This window comes from Rhinolophus sinicus, chromosome 14, assembly GCF_057876585.1.
Source record: "Rhinolophus sinicus isolate RSI-liver-muscle chromosome 14, RSI-T2T, whole genome shotgun sequence".
NCBI classification, from domain to species: Eukaryota; Metazoa; Chordata; class Mammalia; order Chiroptera; family Rhinolophidae; genus Rhinolophus; species Rhinolophus sinicus.
In genome coordinates this window covers 135,605,011-135,617,324 of record NC_142514.1, presented here as the reverse complement: position 1 = coordinate 135,617,324, position 12,314 = coordinate 135,605,011, and the positions used below count along the sequence as shown (strand labels likewise).

The following is a 12,314-nucleotide window of genomic DNA, read 5'->3' as shown; positions in this document are numbered from 1 at the left end:
CTGCCCACGTGCTGATAACACCAATGCCTCTGGCTCTAGCCAGTGTCCTGCTGGGCATGTTCATCCACAGGTATTTTAATATCAAGGTGCTCAAAATGGAACTCATCATCTTCCTTTCCAGAACTTGCTTTTCCTCTTGAGTTTTGTGGCCTTGTTAATGACATTTTTGTCCCCCTATTTAGAAATTGGAGGCCATCCTCGGTCTGTACCTCTTATCCATTCACTCATCAATCCCTGCCAGTTTTACTATGTTGCTATCGATGCTATCCATCCCAGTTTTCCCATCCTCCTTGCCAGTGTCCTGGTTTAGCCTGACATCATCTGCCTCTTCTTTTAGCCTCTGGCTGTCTTTAGCAGTGTTCATTTTATCACCGGTCCCAATATGTTTAATTTCTTGCTTGAAACCTCCATTGACTTCCTACTGCCTGGTGAAAAAACTAAAAATTAGCACCATGGGCAACTGATCAATGTTCGTGGAAAGAATCAATGTTTACTCAAAAAATGAAAGTTCAAATTTTAAAAATATTAGTAGGTATTAATTGTATTGGGTGTAAAGCTTTATTTTTATCTTATTTCATCTTCATAGAAACCCTGTGTGGAAGGCATTATTGTCCCCACTTTATAGGTGCGGACATTGAGACTTAAAGATGTTAAGTAACTTGCTGGAAGAACCCTACGGGTACGTGGTGGGACTGGGAGTGAAATCAAGGTGGGGTCAGATATTTAAGGTCTGCACTTCATCTCTGTCCTGTTTCAACCTGCAGGAGCCTTCACAAATGATCTCAGCGTAGTCTTTGTACCGTGTTTCGCCGAAAATAAGACCTAACTGGACCATTCATGACATAGAACCTGTGAATGTGACCACATTTAGAAACAGGATCTTTGCAGGTGTCATTAAGATGAGGTCATACTGAATTACGGTAAGCTCTACTCCAATGTTAGTGTCTTATAAGAAGAGGGACATTCAGACATTAGCGACAGAAAGGAGAACATCATGTGAAGATGGAGGCAGAGGCTGGAGTGATGCACCAACAAGCTAAGTCACACTAAAGATTTCTGACAACCACCAGAGGCTAGAAGAGAGTCACAGACTATATCCTCTTTCTGGGGCCTCCAACAAAGAACCAACCTTGCCAATACCTCAATTTCAGACTTCTAGCTTCCAGAACTATGAGAGAGTAAATTTTGGTTGTTTTTCAGGCACCCAGTTGTAGTCCTTTGTTATGGCAGCCCGAGGAAACAAATTGTACTCTAGATGATGATGATGATGATAGCAATAATGCTGGTAATAATCTATAAAAATAGAATTGAATTTCTCTCTGTGGGAGTGTTACTGTATAACCTTTGAATAACTGCATGTGTTTTGAACAGTTCATTTGGGTTGGTCTGGCTTAAAAATTAGACCAAGTGCTTGACATGCACTTACTTGTCTGCCTTCAAAGGTTCCTCAAAGAGATAGACAATCATCCTTCAGGAAAACCCCCTGCAACTATTGCTTGGGAGAGCTATGTTATGTACCTCAAGAGGCCTTGGACAGTGAAAATGAACAGTGGTTTGTAATATCAGGGCCAAACAGAAATGCCCAAGGACAGATGCGGGACCTGCAGGCTCTCTCTTGTAAAGAAGCCACTTCTCATAAGGGCGACTCTATGTACCTGCCTTCCAGGTGAGAAGGAGTGAGGAGTACCTTATTTCAGTGTGGTTAATGGTTCTTCAGTCTAACCCTGGGGGTCCAGCTGGTACGTCAGAAGAACCAGCCCTTAGGGATGACTTACTCTGTGTCATAAACTTTGTGAAGCACATTATGTCATCTCATTTAATGCTGAGACCCACAATCACCCACATCTTACAGAGAAGGAGACCAAGGCTTAGAAAATCCAAGTAACTTCACCCAGGGCACAGGATTTGAATCTGGGACTTAGGTTCTGGAGCCTGAATTCTTGACTACCACAACACTGCATTTGGGAATCCTTCTCATTTTTTCTTACCAGAGAGAATTCCAAAAACTGGTCAATGGGGTTCTTGGTAAAAGGTCCAACTAACTACCCGTCTGTCTACACATCCTATTGTTCAGGATGAATGAATAGTTTCTTCTGTCATTTCTTCTATCAAGTTCAAAACATTTTCTTCCAGAAGCTTCAAAGTATGTTGGCTGCCTTCTTCTTTAGCACACCTTTCACCCAGGACAGTATTCTAGTTGGTTTTATAGATAACCTAGATGCCATTTGAGGTTCTCTATCCTTTAAAATTCAAATTAATTTGGCTTGAAATCCATCCTTGGGCACTGGGAGCCTCAAATTCTCTCCATCTCTGATGATTTTGAGTGTGTGTGTATCTGTGTGTGTGTGGAGAAAAGGAGAGAGAGAGAGAGAGAGAGAGAGAGAGAGAGAGAGAGAGAGAGAGAGAGAGAGAGGAGAGATAGAGAATGTTGTTTCCTTAGTCCCTTCTGCTTCCAAGGTTCTGTTTCTGCTTGATAAATTCAGTTAAGGGATCATCTCACCATTTCTTTGGTCTGTCTTGGTTCTGTTACTGCAGATGGGGAACAGAAAATCTTTCCTTAAACTGCTGCTCACAGGCATTTGCAAATACAGCCAACTTGCAGGTTAGAGGTGATGAAGAATTGACATGGCCAGGTTGCTCTTCCTCAGGCTTTTCTTCTTTTCCAGCTTTCCTCTCTACCGATTCCCCCTTCCTCCTCCCCCAGAAAGTCCCACCTTGCCATATGCAAAGACTCAATAACAAGCTTTGCTAAACAATGAGCTATTTACTTGAGGCCTATCACTTAACAGTAATAAAAAGTTGGCAGAAGCCTTGGAATTTGGGTTCATGTTGCCCCTGTTTATCTTAGTGAGGTTCAGGGAGTAGTTTAGGAATAAGATTATTCTGATATAAATTAAAAAGCCCTCCCCCCTTAGAAAGCACAAGAGGCTACTATTAATTTATGTTGTATATTGCAGTGATTTTTGTTCTTCTCCTCCTCCAGGTCACTTGTCTGACTCTTCTGCTGGAGGTAGATAGCTTTTCTACGTGGTCAATTTCTGGAGAGGTCACCATCAGAGAATATAATTCCTTGCTTTAGACTTTTAAATAATGGGAAAAAGAATGTACATACCTGGGAGAGTGTTAAGGGGCAGGGGTTATTTAGGGAACACACCTGGGATTATAACTGCTGGCTCCTTTTATCTCTGCTGTTGCAACCCTAGCATCCTGGCTCCTTTGTTGGAAGCACTGCTTGATCAGGGCACCTTATTTAGATCAGTGGGGATTCTTCACCATGAAGAGAACTCATTCCCTGCAACCCCAGGGGAGCCTGAGTCAGGCACAGTGGGGGCAGGGCAGGCAGCTCCCATGCTGGCAGGTCTTCATGTTAAATGTCCAACTAATTAACACTGCTCAGTGGAGGGGACATCCCTTTGATTAATCACAACTCACAGAGAATTCAGAGACTGAAAAAGCAGCACTTATACTTAGTACCTACTTTGTACTAGGCATCTATATCGCATCTTTACCTCTACTTCTAAATTAAAAACAAAAAAACTTTTTGAGGCAATTATGCATACATTCTTTGCTTTTGCAAAACCTACTTAGAAAATTTTACATAATATGGTCAGGGGAAAAAAACAAAACAAAACAATAAAAAACTAACCAAACTTAGAAGTTTTTCTTAGAAGTTTGAAGTGTAGGCCTTCACGAAGACAAAATTTTGGATTTAGTCTCCAGCTGCCATATGTCTGTGACACCCCCTTAATATTATACCTAGAATTAGACTATGCACATAGTAGGTATTAATTGGATGATTAAATGGAAGAATAAATGAGACAAGAAAGTGAGATATTGATGGATGGGACCTTGCTTCCTCCCACTCCAGCACTGACACACTGAGTGCACAAACACAGAGGGTTATCCAGGGATGTTTCAGAAACACACTGCTCTTATGCCCCCAGAACATATCTGTGTCATCTGGAGTTGGGTAGAATTTTCAATTGCTGATATTCTCTTACCAATCACAGCATGCCTTATTTCTAAGATATAGATAATAAAGAAGCATTTGGCCACACTTTAATTGGTGGAGTTTTTTTCCTGTATTAATGTGCATATAATAGTGGTGCGTCTTCACTGGTATTTTGGATTTGATAACACACAGTATCTGGAGTCACTGTGAAATGTGATGTTCACTCTTTTGTTATTATCTAAGTAATGTTTTGTTCTATTTTGGTTGTTATTTCTGCCTTCTTAATTCTTTGTTGCCTCTGAGTCCTTTTTCATCTGAGAAGAAGATAAAAGGGACATAATTGGGCTGTAGTATCTTTTAACTCACATCAGTAGGCTCTGGTCAAAAGAAACGCTCCCAGACCAGGGCGCATATACAGAGTCTGTGCCTTTCCTCCTCGTTCCTCCTGTGCCTGTGTCAGACATTACCAATTGATCGCCGCACTCTTTCCTATTGAGCTTAGATCCTCCTCATTACAGCCCGTGGGGTGTCAGTGCCAATTCTCTGGGCCAATTCAAGATGAAACCTATCTGACATCAAAAGCATTCTAGATCCTGTTCCTAGATCAAGCTGGACAGTTAGATGGGTTTACATTTGTATCACATTTTCTTGGCATTTGGCAGCTATGCTGTAGGCTTTTATTGAGAAATGATACAAACATTGCCTTATGAAACTGTTTCCTGCATTTCTGTGGGGAGGTTTTAAAGTCACTATTCACTACATCACTTGGTCCAGGGATTTTTTTTTAAAGTATTAACGGCTAGGAAATACTTAAATCCTTTCTATCTCTTGAGAAATGACTCTATTTCTTCCTCCGATGATTAAGACGACAGAACTAACTGGGTCTCCCTTTTGGTTCTGGCCGCCAAGAAGCTCAGAGCCAGATCTGAGGGATATTTTTAGATTTATTTAGCAATTATGTTTGTGTTCTTCCTCTAGCCCCAATTTTTGACTTTCAGCCTTTATGTCTTTTATAAATTCATCTTTTCTATTTTATCATGTACTACACCTCCATTGCATTATGTGTATTCTTACTGTAAGGTGGGCCAAGGTGAAATTGAAAAAAAAGAGTTACATTAGATGGTTCAGTCTATGAGGCCAACAGGAGTTGAGGCAAGAGAAAGAGAAGGTCAAAGTTTTCACGGAGGAAAACAGGCACGTGCATGATGTGACAGGAACTCTGACCCTTCAAATCTGGGGGACTGTGGGAGGCAGCATCTAAAATGGTTCTCAGTGTTTCTTGTCACTGGGTCTTCATCCCCTGTGTAATCCCTTCCCCTTATTGCGGCCTGTGAGAGAACTTAAGCCAGAGGACCCAGCTAAGCCACAAACAACTGTGAAATAAGAAACTCTGCTGCTTCAAGCCAACACCTTTTGGGGTCATTTTTTTGTGCAGTAGTAGACAACTAAGACAGTAACACGTCATGGCTTATTCAGGCCTCTCATTGGATTCATATGTCAACACTAAGTGTTATTGTCACTCCCAGTGCAGAGGGAGGGAAACTGAACCTCAGAGAGGAGCAATGTCATGGTTAAGCTCACCTAGATAATGGCAGAGAACTTGAAATCAAGTTGTTCCAAGTAAATGCTCTTTGCTGTACAACAGTGAGTTCCTAACTCAGGGTAAATATGAGCTCTGCTGTACGGCAACTGACTTAACTAAATTGATGGAACTCGACAACTTTCACCTGCATTCTCCTGCTGTAGATACAACATATTTTACTGAATGTCTGGACGCTCCCTCATTTGCTGGAGTTTTAATCTTCATATACAAAGTAGGTTGCATAGTGAATATATTTAGCAATTATAATTTTATAACAAGCATATATTGAGTATATGGGTGTCAGTTACTTTTACACCTCTTATCTCATTGAATTTATGCCATTTGAGCTTCACAGCTACCCAATGGGGTGGATTACAGATAAGGAAGACTGAGGCTCAGAGAAGGTGAAGGACTTGCTCAAGATTATCCAGCTAAATAAGCCACAGAGACGAGGTTTAAAACAAACTCTGTCCAATGCTAAAGCCTGAGGTTTCTTTGCCACAAATCAGCAACTTACATTGGGTTCCTTGTCTGTAGCTAGACTAATTTCACAAAACTGCAAAGTAGCGAAGTAGAGGGAAGTTTCCTTCTGAAGTTTTCTTGTGTTAATAGTGGAGAGAATGTCTTTTTGAAACACCCTAAGACTCCAACAAACACAGTCAGACATCTACTTATACCACTGTTAAAACGTAGGGCTCAGCAGCCACAAAATTGCCACTGTATTAAAGGACATCTCTCTGTCCCCAAAGATAAAAGAATAAAGACATTTTGAAATTGGTACCAGCTTCATCTTTAACAGATCCTTCTCAAGGACTTTTACATGTAAACAAGATCGTTAAACACTTAATTTGACATTTATTACCCTTAAATATTCATAAGCCGCTGAGTACTGGGAAACACCTACTGCACCATTCAAGCCTGACCGAGTCTCTCAAAATATGATGTGCACGTGAATTACATTTAGGAACCATGAGGAAACTTCATGGTGCAGCTTTCTCCTCTAAAACTTGAATGGCACTAACTACATTTATGAATCATATTGTTTACGAGCAAGGTGTTAGGTTGGTGCAAAAGTAATTGCGGTTTAAAAGGTTAAAAAGTATTGCAAAAAACGCAATAACTTTTGTCCCAACCTAATAGGATACCCAACAAAGCAACCTGTGTCTATTTCATCAGACACTGTGAGTAAACTTCTGCTGTCCTTTGAAGAAGCGAGTTGAAGGACATGCACATTTCATCGACTTGTTCTCCCGGCTTTTGCCTCACCCAGGGTTAAACCACCAAACTCTGAAAGGTTGAAGGCTGCCTCCTTTTCAGTCCTGATCACTGTGACCGACGTTTGGCATCAATTCTAGAACGAGGGATGAGAAACTGACTTAGCCTGACCACAGTGAGAAGGGAAATGCATTCCTATTATACTGCAAATATTGTCCTATGTAGATGGGGAAAAACCTATACGGTGATACCCTGCTGAACTCTGGTTGTGCACTTTTTTCCCCTCTCAAATAATGAAGTAAAATCGTATTATTTGGATATGAAGTCAGAGCAGTAAGAATCTGCCTAAGGATGTGGAGGTGGTAAGGGTGGGCATGTGAGAGAAAGAGATGTATTCTCACCCTTTACAATTACTCTAGGGCAAAGTCTTCTGATATTGTTGATGCTATAGTGGTCAGTATCAAATCTCTTTCATGTTTATAGTAATCATAATAATTATCATCATGCCCATTTTATAGGTAAGGAAACTGAGGCTCAGGGAGTTTGATCAATTCAAGGTTGCACAGCTGGGGCTCAAACTCAGCTAGTCTTATTCTAGATTTAGGACTCTTTCTGCTACTAACATTTAATTTTAAAAGTTCTGCTCTGCCTTTTGGGATTTCCCAGCATCCTCGGAGGAAGTAGAAATTAAGAGGATGACTCAGAGAAGGCCAATAGGAGACATGCTTTCTGTCTTCCAGGAGAAAGAATTAAGTTAGGCCTGTTCTGTGTGGTAGTAGATAACAGAATTAGATCCATTGATAGAAATTCAAGGAAGAATTCTCTAACCATCAACACTATCCAACAATGAAATAGGAGACACTGTTACGGGGTGAGCTTCTGGTTTTGAAAATGCAGTGGCTGGGATTCCCGCATTGGGTGAGGAGTTGGACCAGGAGCTCAGATTCTGTGGTGTACTTGACTGCTGTGTACAGAGGTGTCTGTTATAGCTCAGCCTGATGCTCGGTTAGCGCACTAATGTAAAACTAACGTAAGAACTCCAGGATTCCACAGAGGTGCTACAGGCTCCTACAGACACTTGATTTGAAGTTGAATTTCAAAAGTTTAACTTTTTTCTAATGAAATAGAAAAAAGACCTTGAAATAGAACTCCACCTACGAGAATTTGGTAAATAATTAAAGGTGACATTTCCAAAAAACCCCCAAGAAACAAAAACAAACTTCAATAAATGTTTTGGGACAAATGGCTAATCATTAGAACAACAAAAACGCTGGATCCCCTAACTCATTCCTTACACGAAAATAAATTCCAGGTAAAGATGTAAACCTTAAAAATACATATTAGAAAATACGTGTGAGGAAACACACATATACACACATGCATACACACTCCCATGCACGCATGCACTGGCATAGAGCCTGTGATAGACAAAAGGTTGACTTCCTTAGTCTAGTGCATACTTTGAAGTTCTTGCATATGTATCATTGATCAGGAGATTTGTAGCTCTACATTTTTTGATTATTAAAAGTCAGGTTTGTGCATGTTGCTAGTGTACGTACATCTGTTCATCCCTACGGCCCAGGATATGCTGAAGAGAATGATCTGATCTATTTATTCACAGCAAGGCTGAGGTGCCTGTGTCCTTAGCACGCTCCTGTCATAACAAAATGGACAGCTGGATAAAAAATAGCAACCACATCTCACATATTTTATTTTGTGGTAATAAATTAGGAATCGTTTTGTTGTTTATTATAACTGTTGGGTATCCCTTTTCTATCTCTTATGCACATATCACAAGGTACTGTTGGAAGTCATTAGTAATTCAACTTTGAAAATTTCCCTCTGCTCCTCTTTGAAGTTTCGGACCAGGTGATTTGAGAAGATTCCTGAGAGTGCAAGACAAGCTATTAAAAATGTACCATTTACAGCTACTTATATAGGTAAGTCAAGGGTATTTTTGAGGCTGGCAAAAACTATATGATGTAGAAAAGTAAAATGAATATTGACCTTGACAAAAGGTTGTAACTTCACAAATTCATTGTTCTCATTGACTTCCTAAGTCAATGTTACATTTTCAACTTAAAAAAACTAAATTGACGCTAAACAGACTTTTGTTTTTCTAATTGGGGCTCTTGGTAAGATTTCATTGGGGGAAAATAGTTTTCACTGTTAAAATGTTAGAAAAAATCAATGACTGAATGTATTTTTTGCTTTAAAAGCTGTCATCTTTGATTATCATTGCTTTTCCTTTTCTCTTTTTGTGGTAGGTGTCATGATGCTCAGAACTATCATATGTTTCCAACTACAATTCGGCACATAGCTTAAGATTTCTGGGATAATTACTTCCCTTTTCTCCTTATCCTCACTTAAATTCTTTCTGTTAAAGACATTTTTTTCCTGCTATCTGTAGACTGGTTGCCTTTAAAAAAAAACAAAAACTATTTTTTTTTTTAATCTAGAGGCAAGTGGGGTATATTCATTCAACAAATATTTAATTTAGTAAATACTTATTGCATGTCTACTATATTTCAAGTACATTTCTACATAGGTACAGAGACATAAGATAACAAAGTCTCTGGCCTAGAGTTTACAGTCTAGTAGACTGAGGTAGATAATAAACAAATAAATGTATAATAATATGTTTGGAAATGATGAGAGTCGGGGGAAAATGAAACAAGGTAAAGAAAGGGGCAGAAGGTAAGTGTTAGAGGAAAGGTTCTCATATTAGGTCACAAGTGGCCTCTCTGAACTGAGGCTCAGATATGACAAATCCATTGCCCTAGATCTCGCATCTTGGAAGTGGTGAGCAAGTGTTCGAACCCAGGTCTATATAACCCCAGAGAATGAGTTCTTTCCACTACCAGGGGCTTAAGAGTAGGAAATCCAGGTTTCTGTGTAGTCACTAAGAAGCAGCCCACCCCAAACACATGCATTTTTGGTCTTAGCTCAAGGGCAGGATCTCTTTCATGGTTCATGATTAATGCACTAGCCCTTTGTTAGAAGAACATCTTGACTGGTATTTTCCAGAATCTTGCCCAAGGAGATGGCACCTGCCCATCATGACCTGAGAAACCACTGATTCAAGTTTTCTCTAAAAATTACGGACAACTGTCACTTTTTGAACCTTGGACATCACTGCTGATAGTCCTTTCGGCTGCTGAGTCTCCAATGCCATGAATCAGGCCCAGCTTTGCCACATTATTTATTTATTTTTTCAGTCTTTATAATGTGAACTTCTGGTTACCTGTTCCAGGGGCCATTCCTTTAGCTCGTGATTTTCTTTAGCCTGAGTTCCAGACAGACCCTGCCTGGCTTACTCTTCTTTCTGAGTTCCCCTGGGTTATGATCCTTTTCCTTGATGTGAAAACATAATCTATCAATGAATAACTGTTTTGAGCATTTTTGCCAGGATCTTATCCCCTATGTGCTCACTTTTTTTGGGATATGTTCCAAAACAATTTTTTTTTTTTTTTTTTTTAGTATAGTTTCTGGAGAGAGAGATTATTGTGTTTAAAGCCTGATATTTCAAGGGCAGATGAAAGTTCTTTCACGAATTAAGAAAACACTCCATCACTTATTTCTTTGGCAGAGTATCTACATTTGTTTCCCTTAAAATCCTCAGAAATTAAGACCATACTGTATTCATTTTCAAATTACAGAAAATAAGCTAAAGGAGTAAATAGCAGAAAAGAAAGGTATACTTTGCTGAAAGCAGAGTTTTCTTAAACTGCTTGGTCACATGGATTCATTTATTTGTTTAAAGAAGGAATTGGCAACCTTTATTTATAAAAAGGCCATATAGTAAATATTTGAGGCTTTGTGGACATACAATCTCTCAGAACTACTCAGCTCTGCCATTGTAACTTAAAGCAGCCATAGACAATACAAAACTGAATGGGGGTCACTGTATTCCAGTAAAACTTTATTTATAAAAACAGGTGGTGAGCTGGATTTGGCCTGTAAACTATAATTTGCTGACTCCTGTTCTAATAAAAGAACACCTACTATGTATCAGCTTACGACAGCAACAAGATAGAAATAAAGATGGTCAGAATTTGAAGTCCTTCATTTCATCTATGAAGATTTGTTGATTACTCAGGGTGACACAGCTTGTTAACAGTACCATCAAGAAAAGAAAGAAACTAACATTTTTGACTACCATGACAAAGATTGCTGTTTTCCCTAATATCCATTTTCCCCATCTTCTTTAGTAATGTAACCTCAGATTTTTATCTGGATTCATGGCCACTGGAATTAAGAATATATTCCCTGTTTCATTTGCTTTGGGTTGTTATCAAGTAGTTAAATTCCACTCAATGTTTATCTGCTACTTAGAGGAACTATCCTTAAAGAAAGAGAATATATCACTCTTCCCCCTTTTCTTCTCTCCTGGTTGGAATGTAGATGCAATGGCTGAAGCCTGAGCAGCCATCTTGCACCATTGGTGAAAGCATCGCATTAGGAAGAGTGAATCGATGAGAGACAAGGAGCTCAGCTGCCTGATGCTATGGAGCATTGTATCTGGACTGAGCTTCCTCCAGACTTCTTTAATTTCAGCACTTGAAGATGCTTTTCCACTCTTCTGGCTTGGACCGCATCCAATGAGACGTCTGTTTTTACTCTCACCTTTGTTCTTTGTTCCTCTCTACGTAACGTGTCATTTTCTTTCATTGCTCTTAAGATTTCCTTCTTATTGCAGATTTTTAGCAATTTGATTATGATGTACATTGATGTGATTTTCTTTGTGTTTATACTTCTTGAGGCAAGTAAAATTTGCAAAATTCGTCATTATGACCTTAAAGTTTGTTTTTTGTCCCCCAACCCAGTTCTGGTTTGTTGGACTTGAAATATATGCATGTTTGATAGCTTTATAGTGTCCTATGGATCCCTAAGACTTGGTATCACGTTTTTTGTTTTTTTTTTTCTCTGTGATTCAGTTTGGATAGGTTCTACTCTTGTTCAAAGTCATTGGTTGTTTTATTTCCTGCTGTATCTAACTGGCTGGTAAGCCTATCTAGTAAAGTTTCATTTCAAATATTGTAGTTTTCAGTCCTGGAACTTTTATTTGTCCTTTTTAATAGTTTTCATTATGTTCATATTTTCCCGGAAATCATCAAACATTTGTAATAGCTTTTAAAAAGACTTTCTCTGCTAATTTTGAAATATTTGTAAACTGTATCTATTTCTATTCATTGATTTTTACCCTGGTTATGCATTACATTTTTCTGCTGGCTCACATATCCAGTAATTTTTTATTGGATTCTAGATATTATGCATCTTATGTTTTTGAATGTCTAGATTTTCTTGTCTTCTTTTAAAAGAGTATTGAGTTTGATTTTCGCATGGAGTCAATTTACTTATACAGAACAGGTTGATCTCTAAGGCTGTATAAAGATTTTTTTTGTTAGGGTAGGTCAAGTGCTTTTATTCCAAGGAGAGTTTAGCTCTGTACCTAAGATGTGATCTCTCTGGTATCCCTACAGAATATTTACTGAGTGTTCAATAAGTTTCAAACTCTGGACATCGTTCAACTTACAGCTTCCCCAGTTATTCTCTTTCTGTTAG

At 39.0% G+C, this 12,314-nt stretch overlaps 1 protein-coding gene and 1 long non-coding RNA gene across 2 annotated transcripts in view; one reads left to right on the top strand and one right to left on the bottom strand.

The window, feature by feature from the left end:
• Window positions 1–12,314, bottom strand: part of TENM4 (teneurin transmembrane protein 4) — a 2,724,551-nt gene that overhangs the window by 812,966 nt on the left and 1,899,271 nt on the right. The window lies entirely within an intron of this gene.
• On the top strand, window positions 8,572–11,787 carry LOC141572436 (uncharacterized). Its single transcript, XR_012497797.2, has 2 exons — window positions 8,572–8,689; window positions 11,154–11,787. It is a non-coding gene; the product is annotated as an uncharacterized LOC141572436 (long non-coding RNA).